This window comes from Oreochromis niloticus, linkage group LG20 (assembly GCF_001858045.2).
Source record: "Oreochromis niloticus isolate F11D_XX linkage group LG20, O_niloticus_UMD_NMBU, whole genome shotgun sequence".
Lineage (NCBI taxonomy): Eukaryota > Metazoa > Chordata > Actinopteri > Cichliformes > Cichlidae > Oreochromis > Oreochromis niloticus.
The window spans coordinates 17,856,306-17,872,692 of record NC_031984.2 but is presented as its reverse complement, the minus strand read 5'-3'; the positions used below and the strand labels follow the sequence as shown (position 1 = coordinate 17,872,692).

The 16,387-nt window shown below is 40.7% G+C and overlaps 1 protein-coding gene across 12 annotated transcripts in view; it reads right to left on the bottom strand.

Annotated features, from left to right (window-relative positions):
• The window catches only part of LOC100695931 (ELKS/RAB6-interacting/CAST family member 2-like), a 155,025-nt gene that overhangs the window by 12,482 nt on the left and 126,156 nt on the right, over nucleotides 1-16,387 (bottom strand). Inside the window, exon 20 of one of the 12 annotated variants that reach the window (XR_001224690.2) lies at nucleotides 8,129-8,204. The exons of 10 other annotated variants lie outside the window; for them this stretch is intronic. The gene's annotated coding sequence lies outside the window, so the exon portion shown is untranslated. The remainder of the gene's footprint in view (nucleotides 1-8,128; nucleotides 8,205-16,387) is intronic. One more of the 12 variants, XR_003215694.1, reaches the window with a different exon arrangement.

Here is a 16,387-nt window from a genome sequence, read left to right as displayed (position 1 = left end):
TATTTCACACTGCAGGAATCTCCTGTTGACTACATCAAAGGCTCGCTCAGAGACGGGGCTTGTAGAGAGCACAAGGAACAGGTGACAGCCCTGACAACACAAAAAGGCATTTTACACATTCACATGCAAACCCTCTACTACCAACAACACGCTCACATATTTGAATGAACACACAGTAAGATCAAAAATGTAGTGAGTGACAGCTTCTTTTGTGTCCATATGAGCCTGGGGGAAGTCTATTTGAAGAACCAGAAGAAGACTATAGATCTATCATCTGTGCTTCAAAAACCACTCAAAGACAGTCAATTCATACACTCAAATACACACTTCAGGTATGCAATAGGTATGACAAAGTACATTCAGACATTACAAGTATGAACGTGACATGTACCATATGAGTAAAACACTGATGAGACTAACACATGTATAGTGAACATCAAGCTACGAATGGTATAGGAAGCATGCAGAATTCAAGTGAAGCCTTATGATAGATAGATCTAATATAGAGTGGCCCACATCCAGAGGGTTGAACATAAGGCTATGTCATCACGGGCCCTTCTCTCTCCATACCTTCCATCACTTTTCACTCCCTCCTATAAACAGAAGGATGGGGGAATTCTGTAATTCCCACACACAAGGACACACAAACACACTCGGAAGAAAAACACACAGTTGTGTGTGCACGGTTATACTCATTTACTTGCAGCAGAATCTAGGCACGCACACAAAAGCACGCACACATATACACAATAACATTTTCACAAAGAGAAATTAATCCCGGGTGGTCTCAGGAGCAACATTGTTTCCATTTGAGAAAGCTCTGGTTTTGAAATCACCCAATCCACTTAATATCAGGTTCAAAATCTATTTGTATACATATGTATATATATATATATATGTATATGTGTGTGTGTACTCATGTGACTATTCGGTAGTTTTATGTGAGATAAAATAAAGGGAAATAAGCGTGCCTGGTACAGCACAGAGGCAGAACACATGACTTCAGAACTCCTGGTATTCGCCCAACATTACACACTCAACCGTCTCCCTTTTTCATTCAGTCCCCATCCATATCCCGCTAGGATGCTGAATGTTTAACATGGGAAGGTCCCACCTTAAACAGGCCATTATGGCCAATAGCTTTGACTGTTTTCATAGAATATGAGAAGATTACACAGCACTATGACGGCCAATTACGTCCTTCAGTAAAACATACCTCTGTACCAACAACTCTCTAATGATGATGACTTAAACGTTTTCACCAATAGACCCCTTTCAGCTGCCCGGGCAATCACACACACACACACATACTCCACAGCTATAGTTAAGCGCGTTCTCACACACACACACACACACACACACACACACACACACACACACACACACACACACACACACACAGAGATGTGGGCTGAGTCAAATTGAATCCTTGTGTTACGCATATAGAGCATCCCGCTATATCACAAAAGGCTGTTGTGTGCCAACTTTGCAATCAGATCAAGGATTGCTTGTGTTAGAGTTGTGAAGAAAAAGAAATACAGACTGAGACAGACTAATATTGCTATATTGGCCAGTCTCCAGTATTCTCTTCTTCAGTTAGTCACTGTAATGAATATCAAGTAGGTAGTGCAGTCCCAGAATGGCTAGTATCCTATCTAAAGCTAGGACAAGATTTCTGTGTTATCTCTTCAGAACGTGTCTTGAAACATGAAAAAGCTGGGGTGGAGCTTGTTTTTTTAAGCATTGCAAGGGTCAAAAATATAAGCCATCACTCATTAAGTCACTCATGTCATGCAAGCTCAACAAAAAGTTTTATTTTTGTATCATTCTGTAGCTAAGCTATAAAGGTTATTGTCTCAAGCACATACCAAAAAACCAATATATGCATTTTTTCTTGTTGGTCTGACTATAACGCTCTCTTTACTGGTCAATTTATAAATGCCATGGTGAACTAAAGTTATTCAAAAATGTTGCTGCCAGAGGTATAAAAAAAGAATGAATTTTTCAAATCCCTGTTTTGGCTACCACATAGTAACAGAATTGACAGCAAATTTAAACTTCCAGTTTATAAGGTCCTACATAGCCCTGCTGTTCCATAATACCTGTCTGACTTCACTTAGTATGAAGTGCTAAGTGTTCTGGCTCCGTTCTTCTGAGACTAACAGTTCTGAGAGTCAAAGCAAAAGCTGCTAGAGCAGGATTCAGCTTTTTTGGTTCCAGCTGCTGGAATTCCTTGCCAGATGTATTAGATGTTTTCCAACCTTACCTGTGTTTGAAAAAAGACAAATAACTCTTTTGACCATCATATCACACCGATCAACTTAAAGTACACATAATGTATCTGCATACGTATCTGATGTAGTCTTGTTTTGTTTTATTTGAATTTACTCAGGAATGAATTTAAATTTGCTGTGCTTTTTTCTTGAAGTGCGAGCTTTCCCCGCACATCTTCTCAACATCCTTTCTCCATCACCGTACCCACTCAAACCTATGTCACCTCTGACCCAGGTCCAATTCACTACTGTCATTATGCAATTAACACCAATTAAGTCATTTGGCTGTAAGAATGTGTGTTTGTGTGTGTGTATCTGCATGTATGCATCTATGTGCATGCTTGTGCGCGTAAGTGTGTTAAGTATGTGAATGTGTATGTGCACATGATAGGGCAATTACAGCAGCACAAGGGAGCCTTTTGGAAGCGGAGAGCACTGCAATCAACCAATCAGCCTTCAGATGGCTTTGACATGAAAAGAGAGCATGGCCTCTGCTAACCCTGGGGGTCAGCCCCAATTTACTCTATTTACCCACTCAGGAATGACTCTCTGTGTGTGAAGGAGACACAGACTGGGCGGGAGAGGGAATGATGAATAGGTATGGAAATGTCTAAGTGACTAGAAGCAAGATAGAAAGGGGGAGAAGGGAAGAGAGGGGAGCAGTAGAAGGATGAGAAGCCCGGGGGGTTGTTGTGCAGGTGAATTTTAAGAGAGTGGGAGGGTGTTTGAGGCGTGGTGGTTGAGTGGAGTGAAGGGGATGTGGGGAGAGGCCTTCGGTGTTTGCAGAGCTAAAAGGCCAGCAGTTGGAGGCTATTTGCTAACAATTTCCCCTTGGAGAGTGGCTCCACACACACACACACACACACACACACACACACACACACACACACACACATATGAGGAGTGACAACTTTACACCTAACTGTCGCTGTAAAACAGCAAGATGGTCCACCAAGATAATAAAGCCTTTCTGAGAACCAAATGACAACAGTACTAATTACACACGAATAGACTGTTGGATTATTGAAGCAATTCTTTTACGTAACTCTGTATAATTTTGGAAATTGTACTCCAGCAATACAGAGTGAACTGCCAGCAGATTGTACCGATCCCCCCTCAAATTCGGATGTTTCTGCTAATAAGTTATTAATTTTATCAAGATTGTTAATGACAGTAACAATCACTGTAACTGCATTGTCATATAAATTTAGGTCTTTCAAAAGTACAGAGATGTAGTACAATATCTTCTACAGCTGTACTTTGATTTAAATGAATGGACACTGGTATCGGCTGCTTAGGTACTAGCAAACTATATTGTAGTTTTGCCCTAAAGGGTGGTTAGAATATGGTATTCTTCCAATTTTTGGGATAAAACACACACAGGCTTCTGTGTGTGTTTTCACATGGAAAAAAGTTTGTATTGATTTGATAATTACAGTGTTGTGTTTATTGTGTTTATACCCACACAGATACACACACACACAACTAACCAACCCATTGATCACTCACACAGCTGTGAGGTCTAATCCCAAATCTGGGCTGCAGGGCAGTGAGTAAAATACAAGAGCACCAGTCAGCCCTTTATTACAGCAAACAGCCTCCTGGCTACAAACTGAGGGAGGGCAGAAAAACCAGAAACAGACAGAGAAACCTAAAGAGAAAAGAGAAGAGAAGTAAACACAGATGCACAGTGCTCTCAGTGCTCCTGCTGAACAATATCACATATCTGACGAGACGAGGTTATTCTATATCTAGTGTATGTGTATCTGTATGTAGGTGTGTGAGTGTGAGTGTATACGTATCAGAGAAAAACTGTCCTGCTCCAGGGGTCTTAGATGTGGACTGTAATCAGGAACACATGACTCTGCTACAGGAAGTCCTCCAGCGAAGGACAGGAAGCAGGAATACAGGGACCACATCATTAGTCTCACTAGTCTCAAAACCCACAGCCAATAGGAGCCTTGGCCATGGAGGGCATGGGCGTCGTTGCTAGTGTGTCCACAATTATGTACATGTTCTATATGTTTCTATTTGTGTGAGTGGTGCCTGCAGGCTGGTATTAATGACTTATTTGTTTACTGAGTGTAATGAGTCCAGGTTGTGCGTGTTTAGTAGAGTCAGAGCAGAACTCTGTAGCGAGGTTGGGCATGCCGCCAAAATACCGGCATTAAATAAGTACTACCCACACACGTGCATGCGCACACACAGGCACACACACGGATCCCCAGTCAGTACAGACAAATGAGAAACAAATGGTTCCATTGTACGGTCTATACCTTGTCTCCAGCTCTCTCGGCCTTACGATGGCAGAGTGAAAATGCAGTTTTGAAAATGGTTCGCCCAAGTACCCACTACCACACATACACACACTCACAAGCACACACACCTCCTCAAAACCCCCAGCAATAGCCCTCCTGCCACATTCTCACCGCCCCTTCCTTCTCTGCTCTGCATCCCATCAGGACTAAAGAGGCTAATTTCTGTCGATGGCTTACAGGTGGCCAGTGCAAGGTGAACCACATCCACTCTGCTGGCTGACACACACACACACACACACACACACACACCAATGCAAAATTCATGCCTTTAAAACCGACCCTTTTATAAACCCAATGCCAAACATCAAAGAGAGAAACACACCTTAACACACCTCAAAGGCACCGGAGACACACAGTCATGCATGTGTTCAAACACACACACACACACACTTACTCACGCACACACACACACACACACACACACATATACACACACACACACACACACACGCGCGCGCGCGCGTGCGCTAACACATCCAAACTCAAACATATGCACACTCGTAAACTTTAAAGCATGAAGAATTTCCAACAAATGGCGTAAGGGTCAAGCCTGAGCCTGGTACTATCTCGTGTTTCTAAACAGAGAAAAATCTTTTCAGTGCTTTCTTAAGCATCTTATAACTATTAGAAGCATTTACGTTCCAGTCTCTAAAAACAAATACACCACTGAAAAAAAAGTTATCAACATCTGAAAATGAAGCTATGAATCTTATCTTTTATCCTGAAAAGTTGCCATTTGGAAATTCTACAGCTGTCAGCAGCTATCCACAGAGTATGGGCTGAAAGTTACAAATGACAGCAATATTATGTGGAATGAGGTTCGCCGCAGGTCTAACGTTAATGTAATTTAGCCTTTATAATTTGTCAATTCGTTCTGAAATTTCATCACAATTTAGCAAGTTGCCTTCAATATTTGCATGCCACTTCAGCCAGACATATACACTAACACGTGCGCATTATTTTTAGTGCTGTATCTTTCTGGGGTTTTTTTTTTCTTTGACTTTCACTGCCTTTCATACAAGTTTCACATTCTTGGATATCCATCTGTATCTCAGTCATCTCTCAGTCAAGGTTAAGAAGTGTGCTGCCAAATTACGAGACAGGGCTGAGAGACTGAGCTCTGACTTTTTCTTACTTTCCAGGGAGCAGAGGTGTACGTGTGTTCTGAGTGCGTGTACGTGTGTGCACTTCTACACATGTAGATTGGATTGCAGCTCTTTGAAGCCATGCCCTTGCCTTCATTAAACACAGTCCTAGAACCTGGAACAGTTTTCTGGGAACGTGTCAATAGCTCACACGCGCAAAAAAATACACATACTGCAGTGCCAGTAAAAAATGACCGGTTCCCTTTGAAGTCTGTGTCACTGTGCAAAATGATAAGATGAAAGGTGATCATCCTCTTCAAAAAGTTCTGCAGAGCCTTAAAGTGCATACTGTGCCAACAAGCCTGTACCTAGGCCAGGGAGCCTCGACATGTGCCAAGCCAACTGCTACATGCCACACTTATCAGCCGCTATCTGATTGGACAGCGATCGTAAGGTCCCACTTGAAAAATATAGATTAAAAATGGACAAGATCTTCTGACAAGAAAAGGGTATTTGAAGTCCTTTGGTACAAATGGATTCCAGGCAGACAGTTAAATGTGTGAGAGAACGTAAGATAGAATTATTTAGGAAAGATTTATTTAATTTCTGTGTGTGTGTGTGTGTGTGTGTGTGTGTGTGTGTGTGTGTGTGTGCACGTGGTAAAGACATGTTTATTTATTTTAGATTTTTTATTATTTCCAATATAAAGATTCTGCCAGAGTAAAACACACTTATGCAGATATACGTACAGGACACCAAAGCATTTTTTTAAAGTTATGAGAATCAGAAATTAGAACACTTTGAACAACACAGAGTGAAAGCAGAATATAGATACTGAAATATGAAAACAGTAAACTAATTTGCAGTGCAAAATCAACCACAAGAGAAGTTAGCTCATTTTTTTAAAAGATTTTTATTGTTTCTGCTGTTTGCCAACAGTTTGGGATGAGTTTGAAAAATCATACATGTGCAAAACTGGGCAACAGGCCAACACCAAACTGGATGGGATTCAACCTATCTCGAGCTGAGCATCTGTCCAACAACTATATCTTACAACCTTTAGCCAGGCTTAGGCAAAGCAAAATATCCTAACAGTAAAGAATGTAAATGTGGGTTAAAGAACAGACAAAAGACAGGACAAAAGATACCGGGAATAAAAATCAGACGTGGGAGGGGGAAAAAAAGGAAATATAGAGTGAAAGTAATCCTGGTTCCCCTCCTGTAGAGGCCTGCTCACACGCATTTAAACTGGGGCTTATCCCAGCACTTTGATACGCCTCTCTATAATTACCTGTGTACATTTCTGTGTGAATGTTTAGAGGGTATGTGCGTATGTGTCTGTGTAAATGTGCAATGTTGTCTTGTCTGTCAATCTTGGTCATTATGCTTAATCCCAAGAATGACACTCTCAATCCTCTCTGTCAACCTGGGCCTTTGCAGCAGCACTCAAGCGAGGAGCGGGGTTTAGCACTTGTTCACTCTCTCCACGCACACACAGACATACACACTTACTTGTCAGGTAACACCAAAGCAGGTCGCAAAGAGAAGAAAGCATTTTTGCTTGGCAAGAAAAGCAAACAACTATCCCACATCTGTATATGTGCGTAAGAATGTGAGAGAGAAAGGGGAGAAGGAGAGACAGCAAGAGGCAGAGACAGGCACACACACACACACACACACACACACCTACACATGCACACATGCACTTTAGACATAAAGAAAGAGGAAATCAAGCAACACTTCCTGTGTTTGGATATTTAAAACTGACACAAAGAGATCATAAAAAATGAAGGAGGCTCATTCTGATCACTGAACAGCAACTCTATTTAAACTCACAGAAATATCTAGGGCTATTCATTATTCCTTTGACTCCCCTGTTTTTCTTCTCATCTCTCCCCTTTTCTCCCCTCTCCTCATTCTTCTTTCCACCAAAAGGGAATCCGAGAAATGTCCACAAAACATCTTTCACCAGTTGTTAATACTGTTTCTGCTTTGCCATGATAAAGTCACGGTATGTTGCCTCATTCCACCCACCCACACAGAGACACACACACACACACACACACACACACACACACACACACACACACACACACACAACAAAAGCAGACCTCATGCATGCAGACATCCAAACATCGACTCACTTGACGATATTTTGTAGCATAAGGCTCAGCACACACACAAATGGATCTGAACCCATCTGAACTGAAACTTTAGATTCTTTACTAATTGCTGCTTTATACAGTATACACAACATTTAGCGAGCCTGCACTATTTCTCTCTGACATCAGAGCATCACATGATAATGTGTCAGTGTATAAAGTGGCAGGATAGTGAGCCAGAGCTGACACAACAACTGACATCACTGATAAAAGTTCTGGCTTATGATCTCAGGGTGGGTGTAGGCATGTTTGTGTGTGTGTGTGTGTGTGTGTGTGTAGAATGGACTCACCAACTGGCAGTTACAGCTCAGATCTGGCAACCCCTCAGCTCATCCGGCAATTACTGGCACTTGCTGACCCTTGCTACTGAGGGGAAATAATCTCCAGTAAATGGTTTGTGTATGTGTTCCTCTTCAACTACTTCTACGTGATCAGTGAACAGTGTCTATCAGTATAAAAAATTACAGACAGCAGTGTATTTAACATTTACTGGTAGACAGCAGCTGTCTCCTGGAACTGATTAAAACCGTAACAACTCGGTTTCTTCGTCGGCATATGTATATTCTCCCATATGTAAATATTTGCTGTGTATATTGTCTATTCTAGAATAGAATAGAATAGAATAGCTCCTTATTGTCATTGTACATGTACAACTAAATTATGGATTATAAATTAGTAGGCAAAATGTTATCTTATAACCAGCTTTTGTTGATGTCGTCATTGTCAGCTGTCTAGAGACGGGAGTGTCTAATCTACTGACAATAAGTAACTCCAACAATATTGGGAATAAATAAGCATGTTTATGCACACTTTTGTGTGTTAGAGCCCTGACTTCAGTTTATGAGATGAGGCTTGAGGTGAAGAGGAATGGAATAACTGGGGAATGAGAGAGGAGACTGAGCTTTGGTGGAGGAGGAGAAAAACATCATGAGAACCAAATGATAAAAATGTACATGTACAAATGTTAAGTGGTCATATATAGCTGAAAGAGGTATGTTTGTATTTTAAAATCAGAAGTAATATAAAACATAAAATGCAGAAAGGTGGACTGACAATGTACATCTTACCCACTGTATTCAAGATAGTGGGGCAACATAGCGGCTTTCACAAATCCTCATCTTATGCATTTTTTATTGATTAATTCTAAGTTTATAAGAATGCATTAAATTCTTGGGAGACATAACTATGTACTAATTAATGTATATTTATGAGTACAGCATTATTTTTCTTCTATTAAATAACCTCAAAGAATTACTTACTATACCTTTAAAACAACAGGCTTAAGTATTAAGTAAAGAAATCTCTCTCTTATACACTAATCACAAAGCCTGTGTTATAATTAAGGTGTGACAAAATTATTATTTAAAAAAGTATAGTTTTCTTTATACATGCATTTCTGAATCTGTGGCACTGAGAAAATGAAAAATCTTCGTGTCAGTGGAGTGCACATTTATGACTAATTTCTTTCCAGCTTTATCGCTCTGTAGCAGAAGACATCTTGCTCCAAACTCATTTTCAAAAGCTGGGATGTTTACCACTGTGATTTATCACCTATCCTTTTCAGAACCTGCACGCACTTTAAAACCTAGAAGCTGTGGTCCTTTTCATTTCACATTAAACTCATCATCCAGGCCCTTAAAGAAACTTAATTGAAATGCAGTTGTATCGAGTGCTGGATGTGATGTAGCACTGCTTTTCTAAAACGAGCGATCACTGTAAAATAAGCATAAATAGCTTTAAAGTTTAGCTAGCTTTATTCATATTAAAAACTAGTTTGTGTACGTAGGGAGGAATGTACGTAGGCCATCTGTTCAGAACCTTTTAGCTAGCAATGTTGATTTTCTTTTTCATTTCTTTTCTTTTTTTAAATAAAACAGTGGGATTCTGATGAAACCACAACCAACTGTGACTGAAGAGAAAATGTTACTGTTTATGGGACTCGTTGAAAAGTCCCAGAAAACATTTATATAAAAAAATTGTTGTCAGATTAAGTAACGTTAACCTGATTTTACCTAATTCTCATCTTCTGCACGCTAAGCATATCTCCAGCAAACCGCCAAAGTCTGCTTTCTGGTCAAAACAGGTCACAACACCATTGCAAAAACTGGACCGCTGACAGATCGCAGTTAATGCTGTCTGCATGTGCAACAAAGGTCTAGCCAGATCGTTTCTTGGAATTAAGAAATTAAATGCATGTGTTTTGTTTTTGAGAAAATAAACACTTTTAAGCAATTTATGTACAAACCAATTCTCTTTGATTTGTTTGATGGTGAACTTTTTACATCTTTCAAAACACTTTCATCCCATCGTAGATCCAGGGATGGAGCTAGTGGGGTGTGAACACAATTAGCTCAGTATGATAAGAAAGGGGCTTGAAAGTATAAGTTTGAGTTTCCATTCATTCTTTCGCTTGTTATTTTGTTTTTGTTTTTGTTATAATCAATTGAGAAACAGTAGAAAACAATCCTTGAACACGAACGTTCTCTTGTTTGAAGTTTGACAAGGACGTCCAGTCAGTGTTTCAAAACGAAATTGAAATGGTGTTGTTGTAAGGCATCAGCTTAACTGTCATTTTGGAACTATTTTTCAAACAGGACTAGACATCAAGAAAAGGCCGACAGCTGATGGTTATTCGCTGTAGAGATATTTGTTGGGTGCGCCACTCCACTCGGTGTGCGTTCGTCTCAGTGCTGCATACAGAGCAAAGCAGAGATGTAGGAGAAGCGATTTAGCTTTGACAAGTTATCCCCATCCTACAAGTTGACAGTACTCCTGCTTTAAATATGTTACATGTGAAAACCTGGGTGCCTAAATCAGTGATTTTGAGATTGCCATTAGTGAAGTGAAGTCTCAACATGAAAATGCCAAGCAATGTTGTTGCCTTGTTTTCTTTGTGATATCTTCTAGGGTATAAAAAAGCACACTGGCATGCTTAAAATGTTAAAATCTTAACTTTTATTAGAGCAGGTTTAAACAGCCAAAGTTATTCCAATTGCCAATTAAACAGGACGAAAGAAATAAGACTGGAGCAACGGAAACAGGAAGAATAGAAACAGAAAGGCATTCATTTGTGGATGGCTCATTTCCAAGTTCAAATAGATGGGCTTGTCTTTTTGTATGAATGTGTCAAATGAAAAGGAATTATTCCTTTGAACGTGAGCAGAAACACCTAAAGATACACACACACATATATGGCGTACAACAACATACACACAAACAAATTATGGCTAAGCCTAGTTATTACCTAAGCAAACTGGGTTAGCCTGAAAGGAATGCCTGCTGTGAAACACACCACTTCCAGACACAAAGACTTGCATTACAGGGGAAAACACACACACACGCATACAGCTCTGACATGCACACACTTTACACAGAGAAATAACGATGTAATTAGAAGGCAAACAATGCAAACAATGCAAACACATGTTTGTATCTTGCTTTCTGTCCTGTTATTCAGTTCTTTTGCGCTGCAATGCAGAAGGTTCTGCTGGGCCGTTGTTTTAAGTCCTGCTAAACACATGGCGTCTTTTTAAATCAGCGGGTGGTTAAAGCTGGCCAAGGGTGAACATATTCATATGTTTTTGTATAGTTTGTGTGTGTGGGTGTGTGCATGTGATAACCTAGACAGTAGGGAAGCAACATTAATATAAAACAATAAATATTAAAATTACTGTCTTAAATGTGCAGTGAATGCTTGGATTTTATTTGCAATTATGCTTTTGTTTTGCATAACCCAAACATAGTGCATCTGCATGTGTGTGTGTGTGTGTGTGTGTACACATGTCTTTAATGTTGTTAATCCATGCCAGTAGAGAAGCTTTGTTGATTAGAATGAGGAGCTATGATATACAACTAAGAGTGTACGGTGTCACATTTTTGGTACAGTTTGCTTCAGAATTCAACCCGAAGAAAATGAATGCAACTAATCAAAAGAACTTCAAACTCAGGCTTCATAATCAGCCAAAAATCCTTCTAATGAAAGGATTCTCAAACATAATATAGATCATTTCTTTGACTTCTGTGATTCACCTGTTGCTCTTTGTTGAATAGTCGGCCTGCACAGGCATCATTCATTGAGATAAAACCAGAAAGAGAAGAAGAGAGAAAAAGAGAGCGAGAGGGAGGGGTTACAGAGAAAGAATGTGCCTGAGAGAGGAAGGCTGAGAAATTAAATTGAGATGCAGAAAAGAAAGACAGATTGCATCCATTCTGGTATGCCATCTTTACGATCTGTCTGTGAGAAAGCTAGTGAAATTGAACTCAGGTGTGGTGTGATGCCGAAAAAGCCATTTTCCCATTAGGTCCATGGAATCTCACATAAACAAATTACAAAAATACTTTCTCTATAAAAGAAAGGGTGAGCTTTCTGTAACTGTGCAGTGAAATCTGAGCAGGGCTTTGTTTATGTGTGTGACAGAGTGTTTACATTGTCCTCTGCTCCCATCCCTTCAGATGGGGAGAACACCAGGCCTCCAACAGCTCTGTTTCTGTCACACTACCTGTCTGTTTGTGGGTTTTTTGTTATGGAGAACATGTGCTGGTTCTTTATTTGTGTGCGTGTGTGTATGTGTGTGTGTGTAACTGCGAAATGCCAATTCACTGTCCTCATTACAACTAGCTTAACCGCTCAAGAGTGATGAGTTCAAGGATGGAGGGAAAGGTTGGAAGCCAAGAAAGAGGGGGGGGGAAAACCCAATGATTGATGGTCATGATCTTACACTACTGACTGCACATGGTTGTGACTCGTTTGAGTAACGTCACACACTCCTTACAAACATCACAGGCTGTTCTTTGTCCTTTATGTAACCTGTCATTTATCCAGTAAGGAACACCTTGCCACATATCACCAAGCATACCTGTTAGCTGACTAAAGCCACAGTCGCACCAAAAACAATCGGCAAACATTTCAATTACTTCCTCTTGTGGTCGATCCCACCTCAGCAAACAGCCACAGCAGCAAAACAAGTCTAGTTAACATCCATCTATTCTCAGAGTGTGCTTGATCTTTCATTCAGAGAGTATTTATTTTGGCCTTTCTGTGTTTCCATAGCTGCTTGGTGAGTGTAAACTAGCGGCATCTGCATGCCTTGCAGCGAGCACCAGTACAGAGTGAATAAAATGTTTGATATGGGTCATTTTATGCTAATGTTAGCTGGCTAGCTAACACACTATTTCCTGTCCCACCTGCTGTTCACTACAGCAAGCGCGTAAATTTTGCATTGCCAGTTTTGATCTGGCTTTTGAATCCTCACACTCAGCAGTAATACTAGAGCTCTAGCAGAACCCTCCCAAGCCAGCTTCTCCCAGCAAGGGTGGGGATTGAGTCCAGGAGCTTTCAAAGTTACTCATATAAGGGGACAAGTGAAACATATAAATGTGTCCAAATCAACCTAAACATTAGTTCGATCAAATGGTCCAACTTCAGCAACCTAACCTGATCCATAATCCCAACACCTAGAAAGAGTAAAGAACAAAATGTGATGCTGTTCTAAGATCAGCAATAGGAGGACCACCCACCAGTGAAGCTAATCCCATGGCTGCAGAGTTGAAGCCTTGCTGCATACACACTCTGACCGTCTAGGTCACTCCAGGAGAGGATATTAGAGTAAAGCATAGGTACAATAGGACCTATTGATGATGGTTTTATATTTTATTCTGCCATGCTCTGCTGTGCTTGCAGTGAGAAAGAATGACCACAAAAATCTCTCTCCCTCTATTAAACTGATACAGTACAGTTCATATTTAACATTACAGTCTGGTGATAGAAGTGTTTTTTTTTAAGTGGGCTGAGTGTCTATTTTAGGTCTTCTCATGTCACCATAGTATAGTATCACTAAAATAGCAGTCCTCTTTTTCTTTCATTTATCCAATCCAGGGTCCTCTTTTTTCAAATTTCATGAAATCAATCAAATTAAACCATCAGGCCTGAAAAGTCAAAGACTCACACAGATCTGGAACTCTTAAAACATTCTTCTCAACTCTCTGTGTATATTATGAAAGAACGATAAAAAACCCCCAAACATTTTCACACAAAGGAAAATCCAGCTCAAAGCTGGATCTCCATATGCATCTCTATTAGACACTCTCTAGAAGGTCAGCAGTGCATTTGTGAAAATGTATCAGCAGCAGGGGTTTCAAACATACACCATCACATCTGCCATATATGATAGTTCTTACTGATTTTATTTATGAGGTCCATTTTAACTGACCACTTATCACATAAAGTTACTATAGGCAATGATCCCTGCACTGAGTATCACTCCATCAGTAGAAACACAGAAGAGCCCACTGCTGGTTCTGTTTTAGCCAGTTAAACACATTCACATCAAACACTCAGCCGGCGGCAATCTACAAGATACAGAAGAGTAGAAAGAGAAGAAAAGAGCACAGCGAACGGAAAAGAGGGTGACGGAGATGCACTGATTCAAAGCAACCCCCAAAATGGAAGCCTGGGGAAAAACAACCAATCAGAAAAGGATTGCTGTCTAGTCCAATCAGAATGCATTCCAGTGAGAATCTACTCCAGACCTAACCAACAAACCCCGGAGGTAAGCGCAGAAAAAAAAAGTCACACACACAATGTGACCTAGATACAAAGTACAGCATCTTAACTAAGGGCCTGACCACGTCTAGCCTTACCATTCCTAAAACTGAGGGAGTCTGTGTTCAATCTACCCTCAGTACTAACAGTACCACATATATGTGAGTTTGTGCCTGTAGGTAGAGGGAACTGGAGTGCTTTTGTGTGTGTATGTGTGTGTGCACACGTGACTCAAATGAGGTGGGTGTCTAGGCTTAGACCCTTGTTTCAGAGATGAAAGCAATGAGGATGGTGGCAAGGCAAATGGATGCGTGAGTGTTTGCGCTGCTGTATGCGATGCATGTGCATGGCAATTGGTAAGCAGAGACATCTCCATAAGTCTGGAGTAATAAGAGGACAACATGCTAAACAACAAAGCATGAAGGCATTTGAGTATGTATGAGTCCACAGGCACACAAACCAGTTTGTGCTTTCCCCTTACGCTTCAACTGTGTGTGTGTGTGTGTGTGTGTGTGTGTGTGTGTGTGTGTGTGTGTGTGTGTGTGTGTGTGCATGGAGTTGTGTCTTAGCCAGAGTGTGTACAGGATTGCATGAGAGTGTGTGGTTGTATAGATCCCTTCTTGGCAGTGGCAGTGTAAACTGAGGAGGGTCTTACATGGGCTTTAATCCTGTGCTGAATGTCATCGTACAAGTGTGGCTTTTCCTCAGGGCCAGATAAGAGAGAGGGAACCAGAGGAAGAGCGAGTTCAGTTGCACATGTGTAAGTTATATGTACGTGTGCATGCGGGTGTAAGTGCATACATGTATGGGAAAGACACCCATGTAAAGGATCCTGACCCACTGGTTTGATGTCAAGGATAATAGCAGTGACATACAGTAAGCTGTGAGGGACACAGAGAGCATTAATCTGCTTGTCTGAGCCGATCTAGTGACAGAGAAGGAGTCCACTCTGACATCCAACTCTAGGGTTTCACTGAAAAACATAACCTTGAAAACACACTACACAGCCCAACAAGCTGATCTGTGTTGGACTAACTTGCATCTGAGCCAAGAGTTTATACACTTTTTTTCATTGTGGGGCTCAAATGAGAAGTTTATTCTGTAGCCCTAAGACTCAGGGGCTTTAAAACATTCTGCTACGCATGTCACATGGGTACCCTGCAGCAATAGACCCCTGAGCCATTTTGGGATTTGAAGCTTAAGATCAACAAACATTATGCAGAGTTGAAAAGGTCGCTGATATAAAGTGTCAGTGCCTCTTTTTTCATGAAACACAATTAATTATAATAAAAAAAAATGCTATCTTCTAACTCTATTGTGCAGCAGTGTTACAAACATCAAGACAGCTCATCTATTTAATAAATGAGGACAATATTTGGGAAAATGTTTTCAGCTAGCGTGAGAAATAAAATGCTGCCTGCTGCTATAGAAGGCCTAATTAGTGGTCAGCCCTAATGTTGAGTGGCAGTCCAAAGGTTGTTGATGTTATTACAGTAGTTCAGTGATAGCCCAAGATATGAAGCCTCTGTGCTGACTGCACTGGGATGACTTTCAGTGAGAGGAAACAGGTAAATTCCTGTTAGTTTTCCTCTTCAATTCTACAAGGGGGTGTCTGATAGCAGCTCTGGCATGTCTATAATAGGGAAAGAAAATAGTGAAATTCCTTCTTCTATTACTTATTAAAATACATTTAGTGTTTTTTCTCAGCCACATGGTTTCCGTGGGTGTCAATCTTGATCATAAATGTTTGCTTTTTATTAGGCAATTTAAATGTATCTATTTCTGAATGCATGCGTGTGCAAGACCTTGCAGCAGTACTTGAGCTGAGGTATCAAAAGTGCTATATGTTTCAGGGTGTTACATCCTTTCGGTAAGTAGCCATATATAGTAAAGTCAGCAGGTGTGAATCCCCCTAGTTTGTGGCAACCCCCACCGCATCCCTCTTGCTGCCTCTGAATATAGCCCTCTGCCTTGGAGCAGCAGCCACATCTATGATTGGCAGCCTAGG